Here is a 25866-nt window from a genome sequence, read left to right as displayed (position 1 = left end):
TGCTATCTCTCTACCCAGCAGTGCAGTGCCCTTTGGGGTCCATCCCATAGATGCTGGCTGAGTGTTAAAACTCCACACTTTAGGGGCGCCTGGGTGGCTCAGTCGGTTGAGCGTCCGACTTCGGCTCAGGTCACGATCTCGCAGTCCGTGAGTTCGAGCCCCGCGTCGGGCTCTGGGCTGATGGCCCAGAGCCTGGAGCCTGCTTCCGATTCTGTGTCTCCCTCTCTCTCTGCCCCTTCCCCATTCATGCTCTGTCTCTCTCTGTCTCAAAAATAAATAAATGTTAAAAAAAATTAATAAAAAAAATTAAAAAAAAAAACAAAACTCCACACTTTAGGGACCCGGTATGGCAAGGATGCGTGCTGATCCTCTGGGGGAGGGTTTCACCATGCTGGGACTGTTGCAAGTTTGTTTCAGGAGGTCAGTAGCATCCAAGCGCAAGGGCATTGGGGTTTGGAGTAAAGTGAACAAAATGTCAGTGTCCAGGTAAGCGGCCCTCCATAGGTGTCTTTGTGCCTATGCTGAGGGGTGGGGGAGGGTAATGGCTCCTACCAGCTCTTTTATCCCCAGAGAGTCGATGCCACCTCTCCCAGATGTGCTCCAAGAAGGGGGAACCGTATCTCCCAGTGTATCCCAGGGGATCCTCAAAGCCTGCCATCAGCCGCCGGCTATTTGCCCTGCTTCTCCACAGGAATATTTCAGCACCTTCACGCTCCACACCAGGCATGCTATAAGCCTCTAACACTCCAGTCTTTGAGCGCCACTCATTGTAAAACCTCCTGGAAATCAGCACCTTTCATTTTCCCAGAGGGTGGCTTTGGGGAAATGTTTTCTTTGTGTGATCTGCTGTGCACTCTTCCTTCCCTCTCCCTCTCACTTCTCCATGAACAGGGTTCCCTCCCCTCTGCAGCACCTGTGATCCTTTCCTCCCCCAAACCACGTCTCCGAACTTTCTACCTTCCACACTGTGGCCTCTTCTCTCCCTCTAGTTGTGTGGTTTATTGTGTCAGTTCTCAGATTGATTTCTTGGGTATTCAGAATGATTTGATATTTATCTGGCTGTGTTTGGGGGACGAAGCAAGCCGAGGGTCCTCCTACTACTCCACCATCTTAGCTCTTCACCCTAAATGTTTACTTTAAAACAATTTGGATAAATTGAACTACATTCAAAACTACATTGGATTGTAAGGGATCAAAATAGACACATTAAACAAGTTTAAAAATATTTACAAACCCCAAGTCATTTTAAGTCATGAATATTAAAATAATTCTATAGGGATATGATAAAAGAATAATAAAAATAAACTGTACAAACATTGAAATTAAGGGGCGCCTGGGTGGCTCAGTTGGTTAAGCGTCGATTCTTGGTTTTGGCTCAAGTCATGATCTCATGGCTCATGAGTTTGAGCCCCACATTGGGCTCTGTGTTTTCAGCATGGAGCTTTCCTGAGAGATCCTCCCTCTCTCTCTCTCTGTGTCCCTTCTCTGCTCTGTGTTTCAAAATAAATAAGCAAAAAAAAAAAAAAAAATTAATGGAAATTAAAATAAATTTTAAGTATTATCTATTTTTAAATACTGGGCACTGTTATAACAATATTCAGCTATTACTGTTTATAAGAATTTTTGTTTGTATATGTACAGTCATGTACACACATATACATATATATCCATAGGTAAAGGTGCATATAGTCATTTCTGCTTTATTCTATTATTTAGAAGTTTTTAAGTTCTGTCCATATTCACGGGGAGGGAATTTCCACATTTTAAAATACAAACATTAAAGAATTTGTATATGTATTTCAAAATCACCTCAGGAAAAGCAGATAAACAAGCAAGATTCCTCCAGTATTGGTAATAGCACTGCTAAATATATAATACTGTTTGCCATGTGGAAATCGATAATATTTGGGGGAAAAAATCTGATATTTTCTGAGAGATTTGGCCACATGATTCTATTTCTATAAATGCATTCCACTTTTTAAAGTTCCAATATTTAAGGAAATATGTATGTGACATACAACACCTTATGATGGGAAAACATTGATCATTGGAAGAAATGAAGCTAGGTGAAGTGTGGCAAGTTCTGATCAGATTATTTGAGCTAGAATAATCAGAGAAGACCTCTTTGGTTAGGTGATGTTTAAGCAGAGACCTAAATGAAATGACAGATCAGGCCATGCAAATGTCTACACAAATACTGCTCAAGCTGTTAGGAGTTAGTGTAAATACTCAAAAAACTAGAATGTTTGGTGTGTTCAAAGAAGCATAGTAGGGATAAAGTACTGGGACAGAGGAAATGACAGTGAAAATGGTAGAAAATGAAATCTGAAGAGTAATGGTGTGTGTGTTGTGGAGGAAGGTGTGGGGAAGCAGGGAGACTGGGGAATCGCACATAATGTAGGGCCAGCATTGGAGTGAGTGAAGAAAAATGAGATTTCAGATAAAATGGGAGACCCCTTAAGAACTTGGGGCACAAACAGGATGATATAACCTGATTAATATTTTCAAAAGATCACTCTTGCTGGTACATATAGAAAATATTTTTGAAGACCAAGAGAGTAGCAGGGAAAACAGTTGGGGTACTATAGCCATCTTCCAGAAGAAAAATGGTATTGTCTTTGACTAGGAAATGGTGACAAGTGGTTGTATTTTGGATATGTTTCTAAATAAGGAGAATTGGCCAATAAAATGTTTCAGAGTGTGACAGGAAGTAGAAATTCAAGGATAACCTAAGGGGTTTCAGCCTGAGAACTCAAAGAATAGAATTGCCATGTACTGAACCAGGAAATATAAGGGGAAATTAAGCAAAGAGTCAAAATTTCTATTCGGGGCACACAAAGTATGAGATGCTTATGAGATGGAAAATTGGAGATATCAGCAGACTACCTAGCTACATTGGTCTGTAATTTATACAGAACTTCAGCCCAGAATACAAAAATCTGGAGCTGTCGTAATATAGCTAGCCTGAAAAACCCTGGTACTAGATGAAATAAGAGAATGGGTGTATATAAAAAAGAAAAGTCTTTGGATTTTAGTTTAAACCTTACAGTTGGATTAGATGAAGAACTATCCACAAAGTTCACTGAGACAATCAAGTAGGAAAATGAGGGAGAGCGGTAGCCTAGAGGTCAAGTGAAAAAAGCTGCACTAAGGAAGGAGTGAAGATGTGGTCAAATCTTACGCATAACTGGAAAATGATGCACTTGAAAATTTGACATTGGCTTCTCTGTTATGGTAGGAGCTAAAATATTGAAGTGTGTGCCAAGTGTGTGAAGAAATGAAGCCAAGTGAATGGAGGTAGTGTAATTAAATGGCTTAGGAAACACATATTAGAATATTATTTACTTGTATACTAAAGAATGAACTAGTCCTTTATGGTGTGATATTGAGAAAAGTTTAAGTGAAGAAAAATGTACAGCATTGTGAACATGTTCATTCCATCTGGCTGGAGAACAGGGTGGTAGAATTAAAAACAAAACAAAACACAACAAGAAACAAACTTTGTGCATATTTGTATTTAATTGTATATATTTGTATGCCAATAGAGAATGGTTGAAAGATTGTGTGAAACTTTTTTTTTTAATGTTTTATTTGCTTTTGAGAGAGAGAGGGAGACAGAAAGGGAACAGGGGAGGGGCAGAGAGAGGGAGACCCAGAATCAGAAACAGGCTCCAGGCTCTGAGCTGTCAGCACAGAGCCTGACGTGGGCCTCGAACTCACGGACTGCGGGATCATGACCTGAGCCGAAGTTGGAAGCTTAAGTGACTGAGCCACCCAGACGCCCCAAGATTGCGTGAAACTTTTAATATTTGTAGTCCTAAGGTAGTGATGGTAGGGTAATAGAGAAGAGGAGATAATTGAATTTTTGTTTATTTAATCTACTTTTATGTTTTCTGGCTGATTTTATGGAATCCGCATGGCTCTTTCAGCTTCAAAGTAAATCTAATACAGGGTAAATATAGAGGTAAAATACACTAAGAGGTCATTTGTTTATTCAATATTTCATTCAGCCCATAGATATTTTAGTTGGCCAGACAATATACTAAGGAAACAGTTGTGGATATGACAAATGCAGTTCCTGTCTTCACGGACTTTACAACCTAAGCGATGCTCTCAACACTGGCTGCACATTAGAATTGCACGATCCAATCACATACTCCCTACTACTAAGCAACAGCAATGAAACCTTGAGATTGATGTCTGGGTATCTGTATTTTTTAAAGCTAACTAAGCAATTCTGTTGCATTGAGCGTTGCTCAAAGAAATGTTTAAGATATAGTGAATATACTTAACCTGTAAAAGTAATATTTTGGAGAACACTAGCATGCTCTCTCACAATCTTCTCCCACCTGACTCAGATAAGTGAATAACGTATCTTTGATGCTTTTCATTAACATCTTCCTTCTTTACATACATTGTTGTGTACTTTAAAAATTTTTTTTTAACATGTATTTATTTTTGAGAGAGAGAGAGAGAGAGAGAGAGAGAGCAAGGAAGGGGCAGAGAAAGATGGAGACCCAGAATCTGAAGCAAGCTCCAGGCTCTGAGCTGTCAGCCCAGAGCCCAATGCAGGGCTCGAATACACAGACCACGAGATCATGACCTAAGCCAAAGTTGGATGCTTAACCAATTGAGCCACCCAGACGCCCCTGTGTACTTTTTACTGTGGTAAAATATACATAAAATTTACCATTCTAACCATTTTAGTTGTACAGTAAGTAACCAATATGTTTTTAAAGGAAGAAGCAATTTGTGTACTACCAATAACTGTGTGCTACTTTCTGTGTGCAGTAATGACATCTAACAAAAAGTTAATAGACTCAAAAAACTCCATTGGACAAGGTTTTTGTTTTGGTTTTGGTTTTGGTCGATTGCTTTTTGGGAGGGCAAGGGGCAATATTTGCACCTGGCTCTCTGTTCACTAATAAATAAATTGTATAAAATCACACTGCTTCTAGAAATTGTTTTCATATAAAGCATAGAAGTTTATTACCTTTAGATTTTGATAAAGTGCATTGGGAACAGAACAACCACAACTTTACAAAATCATGCAACAAGCATTCATCATTTCACCATCTCTCAGGTCTCATAATTTGAAGGGTCCATATGACTCATCTTCCTGAAATCATCCTTTCTCTTGGTTTATTTATTGTTTATAAATAAGTACACTTAAGCCCAGAGAGATAAGGTGAAACAGAGGCCTCAGCCACATTAGAACCAAGACTAATTTATAGGTTTGTGAATCCTGTGTTCCGTCCTCTGCTTACACAAGCCCCTAATAAAATCCCTCTATGTGTCTGCAAATCAATGGAAGGCCAATAAAATTAGATGGATAGTTTCAGCTAAGCTAGTCATTCATTTTTCACCCATTCTTTTGTCATCCTCTTTCTACTTGCTTTCTCCTTTGTCTTCTCACATTTTTACTCTTCCTCTTTTCTTTCCTCCCTATGTTGCAATACTGTATTTGGTTTTCTTTAATCTATTTTCACAGCAAGACTGCCTTTGGCTGCCAGCCAACCCTTACTTTCTGTGAGGGAGACAAGTGCTGTTTGTTATGTATAATGTCGCTGTTTTCTGTGCTTGAAAAAGTCAAACTGAGAGTATATGCAGCCAGCATTTTTTCCAGCTCATTTGGACAGAGATGTTTCCTTCTCAGATTTCCTTCAGAAAGTGACTTCAAGCAAGCTCAGCCTCTGGCTCGCAACTGGACTTTGAATGTTATGATTGAATCTGGCTTTCCACTTCAGACATGTACTAATTTAATCTGCTGACTTTTCACCTTCCTGCTTCATTTTCTGAAAACACTTAACCGTGGGCAGCCATTGTATCTTCAAGGGCTTCTTGTCCCCTGTGGCACGTTATCCCCACAGGATGCAACCAAAAAATATAAATGCATACAATCAAATAGTGCTTATAGAATCTAGGGGGATTTTATTAACAAATTAATATTCAGAAAACATAAGTTACAATTAATGGCAATGGCCTAATGGCCACTGACTTCGCGGTGGTTTAATGGAAAGACAGGAGAGATTTTGCTTTTTAAGCTTATTGTTTTGAGTAACTAACGATGAAACTGGTACCCATAACTTCGTGTAAAACAAAAATAAATAGTTGTAACAATGAAAACAAGAACAATATAGGAAAACATAGGATTTCTGTTAATGACTTTCTTGGATATTTATATATATACAATATACATTACCAAAAGGTATATGTCAATACATTTATTATATATACATTATATATATAACTATAATTACTATAGTTATATTAATGGGTATATACACTCATGCACATATATTACCTTTCAGTTAAAAGGGTTATAATCTGTGCTTTTTCTCATAGTCTTCTCTCTCCCTCTATAAATACGTCCAAGCAAGCGTTTTCTCAAAATTCCACCTAAGTGTTGTAACTCGACATTATTTATGTGTATTCATCAAATCTGAACCATCCTTTCTGTGTCTCCTAAGATTTTGTGTTTCTTCCTCCTAGCCAAATTTGTAAGCTCCAGTATTCTTTGAGATGGCTAAGAGTACTTCCTAATATTGTATTTGATTCTATTTTTTTAATTCAGTTATTTATTTTGAGAGAGAGAAAGAGAGAGCGTGTGTGCACACATGCACAAGTGTAGAAGCAACAGAGAGGGAGAGAGAGAGAATCCCAAGCAGGCTCCACTCTTTCAGCACAAAGCCCAACGTGGGGCTTGAACCCATAAACCATGAGATGGTGACCTGAGCCAAAAAAAGATCAATCACTTAACCAACAGAGCCACCCAGGTGACCTCACCCCCGATATTCTACTTTAAAACTAAATTAAAATTTTTAGTCTTAGTTTACCTGATTAATGGCAAATTATGTGTTTTATTCTATATCCTTTAGGCATGAAATTATATTTTTCTAGTTTTTCACATAACATGTTGTCCAGATATATATTCAACTTTTCTCTCTGACTTTAAAAAGTATGTTTGTATAAACTTTAATTTTGATGTATTAGAAGCGGTCAACTTTAAGTGTAAATTAGTTGGATTAAAGGCTGGATGTTTGCATAGAAAGGATTTGCTCTTCCAAAACCTGAAGCACAAATTAATTCAGAATGTTAGCTTACCTTTGAGCATAAGTGAGCTACAATTGAATATAAAATCCCTAATTCAATTTTCACCTGGGTGTTTTAGACTCAAATCCATTTTCTCGCTGCACTTGAAAAGTACACTGAAGAAGATTTGAAAATGGAATCAAAGTCAAGTGAAAATTCTTTCTGAAAAGAAACATCTTATTTCCATAATTAACTTGATTGTTTACAAAAATTTATATAAACACAGGAGAGTCTTCAGAGCCTTTGAAATTTGATCCTGTATGAGTAGGTAAGTAAATGGCTAGAGGAATGGAATATTGATTACATTCTTCGTTGATTTTTTTTAAATCACCTACAACCTGACCTTGTTTGTTTATTTGTTTAATTTAAAGATTTTACTTAAATTCCAGTTAGTTAACATACATGGTAAAATTGGTTTCAGGTGTAGAATTTAGTGATTTTACTTACATACAACACCCTCCTTAATACCCATCACTCATTTAGCCCATCCCCTGCCTACCTCCCTCCAGCATCTCTGTTTGGTTTTTTCTAAATACCTTTGTTTTAGTTAAAGCTTTTACTCAACTGTACAGATTAGGTATTAAAATGTTTTTGACATGTTTTTGACATTTTTTTTAATCTAGTGACTAGGGTATCAAAACAATCTCCTATAGGACTTGTTTCTGGAACTTAAAAATTTAAACAAATGGACAAATTCAACTTAGGCATCTGCATGTATGGATTTTTCAATACACGTAAGCATAAATAATGTCACATTTTGTTACATTTATAAACTAAATTTCATCTAGTTCAATGGCTACCTGCTAGGATTAACAGGATGTATGACCTCATCCATGTGACAGAAATAAGTCCTTCTCTTGGAGAAGAAGAAAAAGAAGAGGAAAAAGAAAGGAAGGGGAGGGGAGAGGAGGAGAGAGAGAAAATAAAAGTATAAACAAACCAAGTTCTTAGGTAAAGAACTCTGATCTCCATTTTACTATTGACAATGTTAAGATATTGCCCAACTGTAGCTTTAATGAAATGTGGCTTGATTGGATTTTAGTCTCTCCAAAATTCCTATTACTATCCCCAAAACCAACCTCAAACATCTATTTGTTTGTTTAGTCTACAAAATCAGTTTCAAGAAAATTAAATCTCTTAACTCCTCTCCAACTTCATCACCAGTGGTTAATAGCTCCAAACAAAAAATTAAAATGTTGCTACTCTTACCTAAATTTTTATGGTTCACTTGAAATTAGCGGTCCTTTTGTCCATAGAAATTATGATCTCCATGCCAAGTCACTGAGCAATTACTATAGTTTCCAAAAACAAAGTGCTTTAAAGAACATTTCTCCCATCAGAGATCCTGTAACCTTGAGAAATTCTGTGGAAGGAAGCAGAGGTATCTGACACTCTTGCAAACTGATATCCTTCCATTTTTCCAGTTTTGGAGAACTAAACATTCTTGTTATATTGGGACGTTCATCTCCCTTGACTTTGCCCATGTCCCATAGTTAAGAACTGAGACTCTAGAAGTGTTACGTAAGTAAACCAACTAGCCAGCTAGAGACGAAGGAATTTTGTGAGAGGAGAACAAATTAGTTATAGGAACACAGGTCTTTGTCCAAGAATAGTTATCAAACTCAAACAGTGCATGGTAAACAGACAGTACACTCTTACTATCATTTCCTGGGTTTTTCTATAGAGCAAGGGATAGGACTTAGTCATGAAAAGAAATAGGTCCTATAAGAAATCTACATCACTGGTTGTAATTCTTTTTCTTTCAATAATGAGAAGAGAAGTCTTTTATTATACATTTCAGTGTACTGAATAGAAGATACACTAACCCAAGATTGTTACCTTCAGCAAAAGGAGGTGATGCTACAGTGGTGTATAACGTCTATAATTCTTAATAAATGATCATTTGTTTGTTTTCTATTGACCATAATTAAAAACAAATCTATGAATTCCACTTATTATATGTTTTTCAAAACTTTGTTAAGTTTCATATGAAAGTAAAATATATTTTAGACATTTAAAAAGTATTTCATCAAAGACTAATTCCTTTCTTATTAAATTTGCCAATTGCTCTTATGGCAAATAATCTGTCTGGGACTCATTTTAGGGAAATATACAAGAAAACAAATCTTAATTTTATAAGCCTATGTCACTTTTGACTAAAGTTCCAAATATCAAAATCATTTACTTAATTCTTTGAACTTGCCTTTAAATTAGTTTGGTGTGTTTAAGAAACCCAGAAGCTCAAATATATCTTCAAAGATCAATATTTCTAAAAGTGAAGATATTCTAAAAACTTAACTCATGGGGCACCTGGGTGGCGCAGTGGGTTAAGCGTCCAACTTCAGCCAGGTCACGATCTCCCAGTCCGGGAGTTCGAGCCCCGCGTCAGGCTCTGGGCTGATGGCTCAGAGCCTGGAGCCTGTTTCCGATTCTGTGTCTCCCTCTCTCTCTGCCCCTCCCCCGTTCATGCTCTGTCTCTCTCTGTCCCAAAAATAAATAAACGTTGAAAAAAAAATTAAAAAAAAAAAACCTTAACTCATTAAGTTAAGGAATCTTAAGGAAATTCCCCAAATAAGGAATTTCAAATCTACTTTGTGCTCAAGTATCAATGGAGCAGATATGTAGTCTCCCAGAGAGATCACACTGATGAGTACAAATTCAATTTGGATGTTTAAATTTTAGCCTATTTTGTAACCAGGGAATCAATGGTAAAGACTTCCATTTATCCCAGATTTAAATAGCCATAGTATCCAAACTCTAGAACAGATAACTTAATTAAATGAGAGAGTTGTTAAATTTTCTGTTAGGGAGATTCTCTGCTTTTACAACGGGAAAATTCTACTAAGATCTGATCCTAGGATCAATCAGAAAGTAAACTATTTCATGTATCATTTTGCATTATCTTAGCAAGTAAAGATTTTAAAGTCATCTTTCATAAAAGCATGTACTGTTCTGTCAAGTCTCTTCTGAGAATTTCCTTTAGTTCCCAAAATGATTTTGATAAGTTAGAATTGAAATGTCTTCTCTTAGGTAGAAGGGACCTTATTTTAATTTTCAGTACTACATTACTGAATCAAGTCTTCTCATGAGAATGCCTCTCAGTAAAATTTTTACTTTTAGTTTTACAGACATGCGAACGTAATGTAAACTCTAGAATAAAATTGTGTTCACAGTTGTTAGTTATTTTTTTTAATTTTCTTTTTTATTGGATGACCATTATAGGGCAAAAGTTTTCTCTATTTGCTTAGGTTAGAACATAAATCATAATTAAAGTATAACGTATGGACACTAATGTAAGGCAGGATATTTCTCCCTCAAAATAATCATGTCTGAGAAATAAAAAAAGTCATCTTTCACTTAATTCTTTACAAAGTCTTTCATGTTAAGAGCACTCTATCAATTAGTTTCTTTTATATAAATTTTGTGAACGGTGCATTAAGTTGAAGCTATTTCAATCAAAGCTAATACTGGGTGCTACAGGGGTCTTCTGATGAAATCCCACTGGAAGAAAAGATGAACAAGTCTATCTATCCCTCAATCATTATTACTGGGGCATGATACAGCACTTTTCTGTACATGTTGACACTATAAGCCAGTCTATATTAAAAATATATTTAAAGGAAATAGAGTTTAGTTCTTATGGAATAGCATGCAACAAGCAAAGCAATCACAGTTGAAAAAGTTAGAAAACAAAATAACAAGATCTAGAGTTAAGGAATTGCAGAACTGTTGAGAAAAATAAATCCAGACAACAAAATCCTAGAGAGTAAAGTAGGGAAGCTTGCAGAGCTGTGAAGGCCCTCTACCTGTCTTCTACCCTAAGGACATGCGTTTAGTCTTAGTGCTAATGCTCTCAGAGGAGCAAAGAGCTGAGTCCAATATTACATACATGGAATATGACAGAAGTGAGACTTGAGACAGATATTCTGTCTTTCGGTTGCTATGCTACCCGAGCTGCTGATTAAAAAACAAAAAAACAAAAAAACAAAAAAACAAAAAAACAAAAAAACAAAAATACCACCAGTGTGAAGGAAACAAAAATACACTTCTGGGTAAGAGACAACAACTAATCAAAAGAAATGCATACCATTTTCAGTTTTATGAAGATGCCAGTTTTCTCTCAGTTAAATTTTAGTTTCAATGTCATACCAATAGGCTTTTGTTTTCTGTTTTGAACTGGACATGGTTTATCTAAGTTCTTGTGGGGGAAACAAAAGTCCTAACAAGCAGAAAATGCCTTAAAGATAAGACCTATAGATGGGGGCACCTGGGTGGCTCAGTCGGTTAAGCGTCCGACTTCAGCTCAGGTCATGATCTCACAGCTGGTGAGTTTGAGCCCCATGTTCCGCTCCGTGCTGACAGCTCAGAGCCTGGAGCCTACTTCTGATTCGGTCTCCCTCTCTCTCTGCTCCTCCCCTGTTCACTCTCTCTCTCCCTGTCGAAAATGAATAAACATTATTCTTTGTCTTTAAAGAAACAGAATTATGTACAAGGAGGGTACATTTTAATTTCAAGTTCTAAAACATTATGGCACTGTAATTAAACAGAAGTCTAGGCACAGAACCCAATATAAATGGTAATTCAGTATATGGTAAAGGTTACATCTCAAACCACTGTGAAACATAAATATTATTCAATAAATTGTGTCAATTGGAAAGACACTTGGAAAAAGTAGATTACTCAGACTAGGTTCCATGATTAACTCAAGATGAATTATGTTTAAACAAAATGTAAATAATGACTATTTCTTTATAGCTGGGGAATGAGAAAATATTTATTGTTATGGAAGCTATAAAATATAAATTTGCTGTTTCTTCCTAAAAAGATTCTACTGAAGAAGAATGAGAATTGTGATATGTGGCACATATTTAATTTTTGGACTTTTATGTACTATTAAAAACTATAATTTAAGATTTACAATTCATATACTTGGAAAAGGGCAAAGTCCTACATTCTTAGAAATTGATAAAGAAAAAAAAAAAGGGCCAATTTCCCGCTTTTATGGACTAATTTCCACAGCACTTTTCATTCATAAAATGATGGGGAAACAAGTCATCTTATAATTAATCATTAGCATGTGATTTGTGATTTACATTGAGGTCTAATTTACATTGATCTAATGTGATTTACATTGCGAACTGGGAAAATTCATTAAGATTTTTTTATAAGGCATACCCTTTGACTCAGTAGCTTTACTTGCCAGAAATTTTAGGACAAAATCTTACAATATACACATATATTAATTGCATCATTGTCTCTAGTAATATTGAAAACAACTTAAATATTAATCCATAGAGTACTAGCAAAATGAATTAAGATCATCCTCTTGGCTGAATGCTTTTGCATACTTTACAACAGGAAAAATTATAATTAAAAAACTATATCTTAAAATATCATCTTAAGAGGGTATATAAAATTATCACAGAAAATTAATCAAAATTATTAACAACCTCTACTTTACAACATAAAAGATTCTACAAAGAGGTAGAAATAAAAATTTCTTATGAATTGGTAGAAATTACTAATAAACCATTATTATTTTAAAATCAAATTAAAAGCAGAATATTCCAGTTTCTTTAAAAAATTGCAAAATACTACAGATAGCTGGCTTCTTCCCTCATTCAGTATCTGAAAGTTCTACCAAATAGAGAGATATATCTGAAATGTTTAATATTTTAAAGGCCACAGAAATAATCATTGACAGACAAATTGTTCTATCGTGTCTGTTGTTGGGAAATGCCACTCGGAGCTGAAGATGCGTGGATAGTTTGGATGAAGGGTGTACTTATGAAGAAAAAGAAGAAACTATGTTGTACCATACCTGGCACACGCCATGATTTTGGATTTCTCATTTGGGATAAAGTTGTTCTAACAGCATAAGCAATTTTGAGTTTGAGAATTCTGTTACTTGTAGTGGTACCATCCAAAGTCATCATTTTGTAAAGACCTATATTTTAAAATTAAGATTGAAAGAAGATTTTTACTTCTGGGAGGTGGGAATGGGAATAAATGAATGTGCTAATTGCAGCTAAAACATCTGAGAACAATAAAAGGATGATAAGTCACTCTAAGAACTACTGTTATTGCCATAACCAAAGTGTGTAATATCACAGTCTAGATTAGAGAAAGGCCAGTAAATCATGAATAAAAACCTATATAGTTTTTATTTATTATGGAATCCATCACAGATTAAAGGCAACTGACACAAATATAGATGGGTGGGTGATGGGTATTGAGGAGGGCACCTTTTGGGATGAGCACTGGGTGTAATATTATTCTTAAATGAGGATTATTAGTTAGAAATGCTTATTAACTCAACATTTGATATAATGTACAATTAACCAAAAAGGGACAGGAAACTATAGATTATGATAAATTATTTGTTATGGAGATATATTCTAATCAAAGAAGTTTGAAAACTGAATTATGTAAATATAGCACATAAGTTACAAAACAATCAAGTAGTATATAGTCCTTAGCAGAAAGGAAACATTAGATAATTAGAAATGCAAATAGGTGAAAATTCTAGTCTTCAGTAATGTTTTCAGACAACAAAGTGACTAAAAATGAGAACATTTTACTTTTTACCCGGTTTTAAACAAAAATCCAAATGACAATACAGTTTAGAATATGAATCTTTCATTATTCTGTCTTGAATGGATGCTGAATCATAAGACAGGGAAAAACTGTAGTGTTAAGTGAAGAGATGTATTTATCCAATTATAAATTCCTTAAAAACTTACTTCATACATTTGTTATTTAGTAGAACTATAGGAGTCTAAATTATGCAGTGGCTTTTTATTCAATTAATGATGTAGATTCAAGTAAGCTGGAATCAAATGATCAAATCAAATTGACAATTCCAAGGCTTTTTTTCCTTACTGTCTTTTTATTTGATTTTTCTAGTGAGCAATGGGGAGAAATCTAGGGCATTTTCTAACATTTGTCACCTGAAATGCCAATTATTAGGATACTTGGAATTACTACTTGTCTTAATCTGTCTGGGATGCAATTAACAAAACACCACACACTAGGTGGCTTGCAAACAACAGAAATTTATTTCTCATAGGTTCTTAGGATTGAGAAATCTGAAATCAGTGTGCCAGAATGGTGAGGGTCCTGTCCCAGGCTGTAGGATTTTGTGTCCTTAACATGGTTGGAAGAGCCTAGGGAGCTCTGTGGGATCTCTCTCTCTGTCTCTCTCTGTCTCTCTTTTAATGTTTACTTATTTTTGAGAGAGAGAGAGAGAGAGAGAGAGAATCTGAAGCCGGCTCCAGACCCTGAGCTGTCAGCACAGAGCCCAGTGCGGGTCTCCAACCCATGAACCATGAGAACCTGACCTGAGCTTAACTGATCATGACATGATGCTTAACTGATTGAGCCACCCAGGCACCCCTGGGGATTCTCTTTTACAAGAGCGCTAAACTCATTCATAAGAGCGCCATGTTCATGGCCTAATCATTTCCCCAAGGCCCCATCTACTAATGCCATCACCTTTAAGGGCTAGAATTTCAACCTGAATCTTGGGGGGACACCAACATTCAGACCATAATACCAATCTAAACTAACAATAAATTAGCCATATTTTCAAAATTCGTATCATTGATATCATAAAAAATTTGATTATTTCAGTAATGTCAAAAGTAATAAATTATTGAAGATATTTTACTTATTCTAGTAAAAAGTAAAAGAGGGGCACCTGAGTGGCTCAGTCAGTTAAGCATCCGACTTCGGCTCAGGTCATGATCTCACTGTTTGTTAGTTCAAGCCCTGCATTGGGCTCTGTGCTGACAGCTTGGAGCCTGGAGTCTGCTTCAGATTCTGTGTCTCCTTCTCTCTCTGCCTTTCCCCTGCTCGTACTCTGTTTCCATATCAAAAATAAATAAACGTTAAAAAATTTTTTTCAAAAGTAAAAGAAATCCTTTATATTTAATTTAAAATGTTTTCTATAGCAATTTGGGGTTAATCAAGTGTAAACGGATTAACATTTTTTTTCCCAGAAAGAAGAAAATATAAAAGAGCATGACACAGGAACAAAAGATCAGTGGTTTAAATCAGCCAAATAAACTCTGATATCAATACCTGAGTATAAAAATATTTTTTTTCCAAATTGAGCCAATGACCTCAACCAGGAATTGATATTTTTGTAATTATGTATTTTCTTAAGGTTTTTCCATTCCATCCTTACAGCAATGTATGATTTTGAGGGAAGAAACTTAGGTATATTATATAATTTTTTGAGTACCATGAAGTTAGGAAAATACCACTATGTGCCTTGAATCAATTCTTTTAGTTTCACAGCTATATTCTCTCCTCTAATTCACCATACCCCTTGGTGAAGGGTGTGTCCAATTGAGAGAATAATTTATTCCATAACATTTGCAGAGGGTATACTCTGAGCTCAATGCAGTGTTACATTTTGAGAATTTAAGAAAAAAAAAAGAGACAGGCATATTTTTGCCTTCATCAATTTGAGTATTAGTCAACACCCGTGCTTCCCCTGATTCAAAGTTGCCACCATGGTATTATAACTCAGATATTGACATTTCCTGTGGTCAAAAGCCACTATGTTCTTCAGTTCTTTTCGAAGGTTTTCATTGCAAACTTTCTGCTGAAACAGTCCCTTAGCTCCATAATTGATGCCCTTCTGGCTTTCACACACCCTGATTTTCATGTCTATAGCTTGGCATTTCATACAATGTGTGATTTCATAGTTTATCCATGTTCTGAAAAGCTGGCTTGTCTTTCCTCCAAACTATAAAAAATGCCCTTATAAATCTGAATTACAGTCTTCTGATTTATAAAATTATACATTTATTGATATTCATGTAATAAAAGTTAATATATTAATTATAACTAATATAAATTAACATTTTTATAAGTCAGCAATTTACTTATAAAATGTTACATTTATATATGAAATACATTTATATAGTATAAAATAATTTCTTCAGGAAAATATGTTCTCATGCCTCAGTCAATTCTCTAGTTGTTTTCTTTATTTCTTTTTCTTTTTCTATTTTTTCTGTTGTGTAACAAGCTCAACATGTCTGCCTCTTATTACCTGTAACTGGGCCAGGCCCCTTGATACATGGCCCTTTTCAGAAATGAGGAAAGTTTCTAAGTCCTTGTCTATCTACATCTGTCAAATCACTGTCTTTTTTTCTTTCTTTCTTTCTTTTTTTTTTTTTTTTTTACACCTGTTGTAGGACACTCTACTGAGTCAGGTTATAATGACATTAAGAAGAGATATCTTTGAGTCATTATCAGGGTAGCAGGCTGCTTCATTATTAAACTCATCATTTACCTTTCCAAATAAAAGAGAAACAAATGGAATTTATGGATGCAGAGCATGACCTTTGGAGATAGGTGTGGTTCATTTTCAAATGGTCATTCATTAGCTATGTGATACTGAGAATTTTACCTCTAAATAGCCTTTTGTAAATTTGTAAAATGAGGCTAATTACTGATACCTACCACACATTATTTCTGTAAGGGTGAAATTAAGCGATATGCTTACTATGTTTAACATAGTGATGAAAACTCAATAAAAATCACCCATTTCTCTTGCTACCATTTTAGAGATTTTATACTAAATTCATGCTCAAAATGTGTCAATTTAAAAAGGCCAGGGGCACCTGGGTGGCTCAGTTGGTTAAGCATCCAACTTTGGCTCAGGTCATGATCTCACTGTTCGTGAGTTCGAGCCTTGCATCAGGCTCTGTGTTGACAGCTCAGAGCTTAGAACCTGTTTCTGAATCTGTGTCTCCTTCCCTCTCTGCCCCTCCCCTGCTCACACTCTGTCTCTCTCTCTCCCAAAAATAAATAAACATTAAAAAAAAAAACTTTAAAATGCCAAATTTTGGGGGTGGCTGGGGGCTCAGTTGGTTAAGCATCTGACTTCAGCTCAGGTAATGATCTCAGGGTTCGTGAGTTCAAGCCCCACATGGGGCTCTGTGCTGCCTGTGCAGAGCCTGCTTGGAATTCTCTCTCTCTATCCCTCTCTCCCTAACTCTCCCCTGTTCATGTTTTCTCTATCAAAATAAATAAACTTTAAAAAATATGCCACATTTTACAATTAGTTGCAAAAGAATAAAGATAAAAGTATTTTAAAACATCGAGTGTTGGTGCATATCTTTGAAATTAAAAGTTGTCATCTTCAACTCAGTGAAATCATCAAGAAACATTATAGGAGCGCCTGGGGGGCTCATTTGGTTAAGCATGCCACTCTAGATTTTGGCTCAGGTCATAATCTCAGGGTTCCTGATTTTGAGCCTTGTATTCTGCTCTCCGCTGTCACTGCAGAACTGGCTTCTGATCCTCTATCTCACTTACCTCACTCAGGCACTCTCTCAAAAATAAATAAACGTTTCAAAAACAAAAACAAAAAACAAAAAAAAGACTATGCTGAAAGTTACAGACTGCCTGAATGTATTCCAGCCCTGCAATTCGTATGTTGAAACCATAATCCCTAATGAGATGGTATTAATAGGCTCTACCTAATTTGGTAGGTAATTAGAGTTAGATTAAGTCATATGAGTGTCTTCTTGATGGGATTAATGCCTTTATTTAAAAATAAAAAAGAGGATGAGAAAAATTTTCCTCTTTCCACTAGGTGATGGTACAATAAAAGGCATCCCTCTGCAAACCAGGAAGAGAGGTTCTCACAAGGAACCAGTCTGGTAGCTTGATCTTAGATATCTTAGCCTCCAGAGCTATGAGGGGAAAAAAAAAATTGTTTAAGCCACCCAGTCTAGTGTATGCTGTTATACCAGCCAAAATGATAAAGACACAAATTACCATTTTTTCCTCTACCAATACAATACGAATGTGTGAAAATATACTCTACCGACAAGGCCTTTGGGGATCAGGCCATGTTACACACTTCTGTTGTGTAATGAAAAGGGAGACAAGCCCGGGCAGGGAGATTTTGCAATATCTTCCAAAAGTTGCATACATTACGCCATGTGATCCACAAATGTTACCTCTGGGTCTCTGTCCCAAGAAATCCTGGCAAATCTACAAAGGTAGATTAGATGTTCATGGACATCTTGTTTTGTAGACTCAACTTTATTTTTTTTAATTTTTTTTCTAAAGTTTATTTATTTTTGACAGAGAGAGAGGCAGAGAATGAGCAGGGGAGAGGCAGAGAGAGATGGAAACACAGACTCGGAAGGAGACTCCAGGCTCTGAGTTGTCAGCACAGAGCTTGACATGGGGCTCGAACTCACAGACAGCGAGATCATGACCTGAGCTGAAGTCTGATGCTCAACCAACTGGGCCACCCAGGAGCCCCAAGTAGACTCAACTTTAAAACCATGTAAATTTTTATAATTATACAAGTTAAATATGAAAGCAATCTCTTAAAATGAAATCTCTAAAAAAGAAAACGAATCTCTGTAATTAGCTGATGGAATAATCACATGGAGATAGAAAATATCATGATATCAAGATACAGTAATTTGGTTGCATATCTCTTGTGGTATATACCATAAGAAAGAACTCCATAAAAATATTAAATTGTTTTTAGTAACAATATTGTGAGTAGTAATATTGATATTGACATTGAGTCTTTATTCTTATATTTTGGGATATAGTAAGTGAATATGTGTGTTAGTGTACTTATTTTAAAAACGTATTTTGTCAAATAACCAAATTCTTTAATTTTACAACCTGGACAACTTCATCTATCCAACAGTAACAGGTGTTTAAGCTGTAGGGCATTTCTTATTCCTCAGATTTCACGAAAGCCAGTAATGTAAACCCTGGTATCTCTTCATATGAAACTAAAAAACAAAAACAAAAACAAAAACAAAAACAAAAACAAAAATAAAAACAAAAACAAAAACAAAAAGACACTTGCCTGGTTTTACTCTTTCTTGTTTGTTTGTTTGTTTTGTTTTATACATTTTGAATCAGGAAGAAGAATTAGCATGAATTTCAGATTGCTATATGAATAGTTGTCAAAAACCCCTAAAATTCAGAATCTCTAAATGAATAACTCTTAGACTTATAACTTATTACATTGTATGTTGAAGGCCAAACCAGCTAATATATTAGATTGTTAAATCAAGAAAACAAGGCGTCTAGACTAAGGTGGCTTTACTGTCATGGCAGCCTACCTAAACAAACCAAAATCTAAGTCTGTCTACAGATGTCTCAATGTTATGAAATCAAAACCCTAAGGATAACCAATCAAAAATAAAGCTAGGCTTTAAACTATAGTCAATTACATTTTCTTTCTTTGCTTTGCATTTTCTCTCTATAACTATAACATTTGCAAGTAATGGAGAATTTTGCTTAGAACTGCCAACAGTAGATTGCATAAATGAGAAACCCTGGAGACAAAAAATTTCCAGCCTTTGCTATATGTACTTAACTAACACATTTGCATTCATGATTCATCCATAGGTGATGGAAGGTGCATTAAGATTCTTTCTTTCTTTTTCTTTCTTTCTTTCTTTCTTTCTTTCTTTCTTTCTTTCTTTAAGGGCTATTTCTATAAAGTAAAAAATGTCAGATGAAAAATGGTATCAATGACTGAAATTTCACATGTTCTAGAAAATTGCTTATATAACAATGTCATTTTAAGCAGTAAAAATCCTCCAAAATCGCTGGAAAATTATTGTTTCTTAGACAGCATTTATGTATTCCAGGTTCACTGTGAACATTTGAGGGAGCAGTTTTGCATTTTACTAGTTATTTTTTTATAAATCTAACTCAATTTTCAAAGTTAGCATTCATCTAGTTTTTAAAATTAGATGAATATTAACTACTAAAGTATTTTTATTTGTAGTATTATGATTAATTTTTTTTCTATTTTTTTTTGCCTCAACCAGTTATTATGTAGCACTCTAAATATTAATACTAATATTAATGAATACTTAAGCATTTTTATTTCAACATATGGATTTATAAAAGAATGTGTCCTTGCTGCTTTGTTAATCTGTAGTTTTCAGTCTGTAGACCTAATAGCAACTTTCCTATAAATAATAACTCAAGTATACTTTGTATACATACAGGGATATATCCACTATTGAGTAACCTGAGAGACTAATGAGTCATTAAAAATAAACTCAACATGATATCCTTGATTGAAACCTTTTCCCTAAAGGACTTTATTGGGACAATCAGCAAAGCCAGATGAGGCTTGAGTATTTGATAGTAATTTATTTATCAATGTTATTTTTCATTATTTTGGCTGACCACAGGTCAGCAACATATCCTCAAATGGCTCAAGAAAATAAAAAAGTTACTTCTAAAATTCATGGAACTATTCCATAGACTTGAAGTTATTTCAAACTACAGAGAAAAATACACAAACACATTAACCTGAGAATATAGAGCTAATTTTAAAAACAAAGTATCATCTCCATTATATATATTATATATATTATATATTTTACATATTATTTCTATAATTTATGTTTACATATAAATAATAAAAATCTGTAGTAAGCAAAACTTACTTATCCTTAAATCTAATTATTTACATGGATAAATCAATTACATTCTTCTACAAGTACACTTTTAAATGCCTACAAAAGATTTTATTCTTATTTAAAAGGCATTTATAATTATCTTTAAAAATAATTCACCTGCATTACTTCATTTAATCTTATCAGAAGTGAATAAAATCAATTTAGATGGCTATATCACAGTGAATGGTAAAATAATACCAGAAAGTGTCTCACTGTGCAGCACTCACTATTCTAGATACCATACAAAAGTATCGCATTGTCATTAGTGCCCTAAAAGAGTCATTAATCCCTATCTCGCAAATGAGGAAGTCCCAAAACAGTAAATAGAGGATCTCTGACTTCTCTAACAGGCCAATATCCTTTAAATTGGACCAGATATGGTTTTAGAAACAGAAAAGGGTGGGGAATATTTCCTGACATCTGCCAATTTCTTGTTCTTTTTAGTTCATATTTGAATAGGTTGAGTAAACTGAGAAAGATTATTGGTAATCCATCAACATCTACTCAGCATTCTTTCACGTCCATTATATTTCTTTTAAATAATCTTATTATATTCTTATTACAAGAATTATAGTTGACTAATAAATTAATACAGAATTTAAATTAGTTGAGGATAAGAAAATACTGTGCCCATCTTAGAATATATTTGTTTATTTAGCAGGTCAAATTATTCAGTAATAAGGAAAATGGAATACTAGTATCAATAGCTTTTATTTATTGTGATTTTGTCTGTCAAACATAACATTTTTTTCCCACTACAATCTTATGTGAAACATCTCATTTTAATCCCCTTTAGGAGATTTTCCTGCTGGCAGTCAATCTTTATAGTTTGATATAAATGTGAGTATTAAATATTTTAACCCTTGGGGCACCTGGGTGGCTCAGCTGGATAAGTGTCTGACTTCACTTCAGGTCATGATCTCGTGGTTTGTGAGTTCAAGCCCCGTGTCGGGCTGTGCTGACAGCTCAGAGCCTGGAGCCTGCCTTGGATTCTGTATCTACCCATCTGTCTGTCCCTCCCATGCTCATGCTCTGTCTCTCTCTGTCTCTCAATAATAAATAAGCGTTAAAGAAAACATTTTTAAAACATAAATATTTTAATCCTAAATGGAAGACATTTTCATTGTTTAAGAAATATTTTATGTAAAATCATCATACACACACAGAAAAGAGAAAGTGTCATTCCCTCACTTTGCAATAGAAGATTACACTTCCTGACTATCACAGAGGCTTGCACTTAGGAGTTGAAATGGTAGATAATTGTGCCCCTCAGAAAAGCACTATTTTCTGGACTCAACAGTGCCTACTGGGGTAGCAATACCTACTGATACTAGTGATCGCCCTTAAGTGCAAGAAGACCAAGAGAAGAATCGGAATGTTAGGTACAGCCTTGTAACTGGCGCTCTTCATGAACATGTATGAGACATCTGTTAATCACTCCCCCAAATTTTTGGGAATATTCCAACCTGGACATTTCCCTGTACTCCAGACGTGTACCTTCATCTGCCTGCTTGCTATTTACCCTTGGAGTTTTTATAGTTATCTGAACCTAACTTGTGCAAAATAAAGCATCTGAGGTTCCTATCCAACCTTCATGGCTCTGTATCTCTCACACTGCACATCCAATCCATAGGAACTCCTGAATTCAACATGTATCCAGAGCCTGGCCACTTGTCACCACCTTGTCCAAGTTCTCTTCTTTCCCTAGAGTACTAGACTAAATTGCTTCTTAACTGGTCTTCGTGCATATACGCTTACCTCATCTATTCTCAAAAGAGAGATCATTTTCTTTCCTTTTTAATGTCTATTTTCTGAGAGAAAGACAGCATGAGTGAGGGAAGGCTAGAGAGAGAAAGAGAGAGAGAATCCCAAGCAGGCCCAGCACCGAGCCCTATGTGAGGCTCAAACTCCCAAAGTGAGAAATCATGACTTGAGCCAAAAATCGAGTTGGACGCTGAACCAACTGAGTCACCCAGGCACCTGGAGATCCTTTTCAAGTTAAATTTGAATGTATCACTTCTTTGCTGCCATCCTCCAATGGCTCTTTTATTCAGTGAAAAATTATAGTCGTTATAATGATCTACAAAGCATTATTTGCTCCGCTCTGCCAACACATTACTTCTGATTTCCTGTCGTCTACTTTTTCCCTCTGTTTGCTCTGAGTAGGTAAGCCTTCATATGACTATTTTTAAAAACTGCTTTTTGCCCTTTCTCTCATATTCCCTACTCCTTCAGACCATTCTAATGTTGTAGCACTTATGACTTTATAACACACTGTGCAATTTAATCATTATCTATCTCCCCTCACTAATATGCTTGTTCACAAGGGAAGTATGTTTTACCATGAAGTTTTACCAGTTTAAACTTATATATCTAATTCTTGCACTTAATAAATATCTGTTGAATGAATGAGTGGATAACTAGAGTAAAAGGAATTGGTCATACAGCATGAATGGGATCCTAAAGTGTTTCCAAAAATTTTCAGTAAGGAAATAATCAACCAGACTTTTCTCTCACTTTGCTTTAATTTACCACACAGAGCAAACTGTACATTTGGGTTAAGGAATTTCCAGTTCAAGGTGACCGTGTAAGAAGGTCATGAAGTCATCTCCTTCCACACTGAGTCTGTAGCTATCTATAGCTACATACAGAATAGTTTGCGCTTTAAAAAACCTGAAGACTGGTTGAGTGACTACCACACATTGAATAAATGAAAAGAAAACCATGCCAAAGTGTGTAGGAGGGGTGGGGACACAATCTTGCCCAAACGTTGGGTCCAACAACTGGCAAGTTAACTCAAAACCAAAAGTTTCACCCTAAGAAACAAAGAGGTTGAATCGCACATCAGGCATCTCAAAACATCTAACTTTGAAAAACAATGGGGTTTACATCCTTAGACTCACCAGACTGCAGCAATCTAAGAAACTGTTCTTAAAAGAGTTCACATACTCCAACTCATCCACCGCAGGGTCCAGCTCGGAGGTAGCCAATCATGCCCAGACATGAAGTGAAGGAAGCTCACCCGCTTATATTAAAGCATTGGCCTGAGTAGCAGACAGACATCTAACTTAACACACATATCTCAGCCTGCTGGAACAATCTCCTGGGATGAAGATTGTCAGGCACCAACTGCTGTCTCTTTGCCATGCTCCAGAGAACCAGTAGCTCGTGGAGGGGGAGCTTTTACACACATTTGGTGCCCTGACTTCTGTGGCAACATCTGGAAGACTCCACTTGATCACCTGGTTCCAAAGGCCAGGGGAACTTGCATTCATGGTCTCATGAGGCTGTGATAATCCATGTCACCCAGGAAGGAGGCTAGACCACTGCCTCCACCCCAAGTTTTACAACTGCTGCCAGGGGACACCTCTATATCACCTAGGTCTGATGGCTAGCAGGGCTTATGTTTGTGGGTCCCACAGCCCTGTAACAATAGAGAAAGAATTCATAAACAGCTACCACCCTCAGAGCACAACAAGAGGCAAGAGACCCAGGTGCTCAGCCTTTCTGTAAAACAGGGTGATTACCTAATCATCATTAGCCTGAAGGGCAGGCTTCTAATTAAACCTGTGGACTGTAATCCTTTCCAGAGAACCTGGAAGGTGAGCATTAGCCACATGCTCACTCTCTGCCATGTTCGATTGTGCCAGTGTCTCCAGGAGGGAGATTTACATACCTCCAGTGGCAGCTGTTGCCCAGTGGACATCCCTTGATCACCTGGAACTGGTAGCCAGGGAGGCTTGCACCGCTGGGTCTCCCATGACTCTGACAATCCCAGGGAGAATTCTTTGTATGCTATCACCCCCCCCTCCCCCCGGGGCATTGTGTACCCAGTAGACTGGCATGCTCTCAAGTATTTCTGTGAAAGAGGACTCTTCCCTTATCCTAGAGCTTTGGCTTGATAGCTAAGTTTCAGGATTGGCACACATTTAGTGGCTCACAGAGCTGCTCTCAAGGAAACATAGGCTAAAGATGATACCTCAGCACTCTCCCTCGGCCTTGCTCCTGCTCACCAATATTCCCTAGAAAGGATTACAGCATATATTCATCTAAAGCCTAGATTTCTGTAACTGTCACCCAGGCATGCACCTCCAGATTGCCTGGCTTTGGAGACCAGTGGACTTCTGCTTGCACTGCCTGTATATATTTGCATACTTTTAGAAGATGATGCCTCAGGGTCTGGCTTCTAGTCAACTTGAATCTAGGTGCTAATTAAGATTTCTCCCTTTAGATTACTAACGGATCTTGACATACTCTCAACAGTGGGGGAATACCAAGAAGAAATAAGGCAGTTTAGGCAAAAAGTAAGATTTGAAAGAAAACCAAATGCTAGGGCAGGGTTGAATGAAAAAGGTCATCACTTTGTAAATAAAAGAGATCAAGAGTACACTGGTCTTAATGAGCACTGAATAATGTACAGAATCGCTGACTCATGTGTATGGTACACAAGAAACTAATATAACACTGTAGATGAATTATACTTCAATAAAAAAAAAAATAGAACTACCAGGGCGCCTGGGTGGCTCAATTGGTTAAGCATCCAACTTTGGCTCAAGTCATGATCTCCTGGTTCGTAGGTTCAAGCCCCTCATCGGGCTCTGTACTGACAGTTTGGAGCCTGGAGCCTGCTTCAGAATCTCTGTCTCCCTCTCTCTTCCCCTCCCCTGCTGTGCTCTCTCTCTCCCTCCCTCTCTCTCTCTCTGTCAAAAATAAACAAACACAAAAAAATAGAACTACCAAATGACCCATTAATTCTGCTTCTGGGTATTTACTCAAAGTAAATAAAAACACTAATTAGAAAAGATATATACCCCCATATACAGTGCAGCACTATTTACAACAGCCATGATATGTAAACAACCTTAGCATCCACCAATGGATAAACAGATAAAGAAATTACAGTGTTTTTGTACGTGTATGCATACATGTATACATACATACATACATACATACATGTATATGTGTGTGAATGCATGCATGTATGCATACACATGGTATACATACATACACGTGGTACATATGCACACAGTTCATATATACTGGTACATATGCATACGCCTGATATATATGTGTATATATACACACATATATGCACACATGATATATACACACACACACTGGAATATTATTCAGCCACTAAAAAAGAATAAATCTTGCTATTTGCAGCCACATGAATACACATTGAAGGCATTATGGTAAGTGAAATAAATCAGACAGAGAAAGGCAAATACTGTATGGCCTCTCTTATATGTGGAGTCCAAAAACACAAGAATCAAGCTTGTAGATATAGAGA

This window comes from Prionailurus viverrinus, chromosome B1, assembly GCF_022837055.1.
Source record: "Prionailurus viverrinus isolate Anna chromosome B1, UM_Priviv_1.0, whole genome shotgun sequence".
Lineage (NCBI taxonomy): Eukaryota > Metazoa > Chordata > Mammalia > Carnivora > Felidae > Prionailurus > Prionailurus viverrinus.
Note: the sequence above shows the minus strand (reverse complement) of the source record.